Source organism: Vigna radiata, chromosome 8 (genome assembly GCF_000741045.1).
Source record: "Vigna radiata var. radiata cultivar VC1973A chromosome 8, Vradiata_ver6, whole genome shotgun sequence".
In the NCBI taxonomy this organism is placed as follows: domain Eukaryota; kingdom Viridiplantae; phylum Streptophyta; class Magnoliopsida; order Fabales; family Fabaceae; genus Vigna; species Vigna radiata.
The window spans coordinates 22,540,922-22,542,347 of record NC_028358.1 but is presented as its reverse complement, the minus strand read 5'-3'; the positions used below and the strand labels follow the sequence as shown (position 1 = coordinate 22,542,347).

The window sequence follows — 1,426 nt, the reverse complement described above, 5'->3', positions numbered from 1 at the left end:
TAGAATGTTGTACAATTTAGGATGAGAGGTGATGGTCGTTGGTGTATGAAACTTTAGTGGTTTGCTTTCCAGCAAAATTACTCCTGCCCATATTTGACGTCAACCATGACAAATATCGACGTTTAAACCAATATAAAATGTCGCACAACTTGGGGTTGAACCTGGTCGTAATCACATAACGTCCCTAAGGAAACAACTTACGTCCAATACAAAATAAATAATTACTAAATATTGATTTAATTAAGATGACGTCAACTGTAACAAAAGATGGACGTTGTATATTTAAATCATCCCATAAAATGTCAGTTTTATACTGGCTTAGATGTTTTATTATTTAGTTCCTTTTGTATTATCTTTTTCTTTCTTCTATGATTGAGATGCTAGATGCTGCTACGGAGGATGCTATTGGCCGTGGTAGCTGGTAAGTTCTTCACAATTTTTTTCCATTATCCCTGTTTTTGTCTTCGTTAGGCAGAATGGGATCATTCCATGTTTCTAGAAAATTATATTTATTGTTTAGAACACAATTATTTCAAAGCATTGTATTCTAATATAACAATGTTGCAGGAGTGATTATATTTCCTTGTTACCTTCATCTTTTACACCTCAAGATGCTTATAAAATGTTGTCCTTTTGTCAATCTGTGCAAAATGCTCTTAAGGTGATACTAAACTATATTGTAGACTTATGTTCAGTGCTGTTGATTCATGTGTTGATAAGCCTCAATTTCTTTGCAGTCTAACAAAGCACATATTTTTGGGGATTTTTATGTGTTGAGCAGCAGCTTTATAAAGGTATNATGTGGTATTTGATGTAGTCTTGTAGATGTCAACTTAATTATTTAATTTTACAAACCAAGTTGTCTATTTAGTTAGGCAAACACGCACTACTGCTAGTGTGNAGTTTGAAGATTGGCTTAACAGATTTATTATTGCAATGNGAACAAAAGTTTAGGTGCTAGACGTTTGTTATGAAATTATCTTACAAGGGGTTCAGGACTGCCATGAATAAACAGTTCAGAAAATTACTTCTCAGGTCTCCAAACACCGCTATCAATGGGAATCCAATAAAAAGTGATGTAAACTGCCTGCATTGTCATCTACTGTTCAGAACTGAGTTAGGTGATAGGTTATATGTTCGACCCCTTTTTAAATGAACATATGTATGACTGATGAGTCGATATTTTATACCATTAACTTAGTTTTTCGCGCCGAATTGTGTTGATGATTTGCGCTTAATTCTTAGTTATTGTGTCATTTTCACCATTTGGGCTTAATTAGACCAATAATTCTGATTTTAATTAATTTGAATTAATTGAGCTTAATTATTCCTATTTTCATTTTTCAGGGAAATTTTGGAATCACACTGTGAGATTTTTGGAAGGACACCAATTAAGTGAAGACTCTCCACAAAGACACTTTAGGAT

General features: G+C 33.4%; 1 pseudogene; it reads left to right on the top strand.

The window, feature by feature from the left end:
* The first annotated feature begins 368 nt into the window (after positions 1-368).
* The window catches only part of LOC106770381, a 13,072-nt pseudogene continuing 12,014 nt past the window's right edge, over positions 369-1,426 (top strand).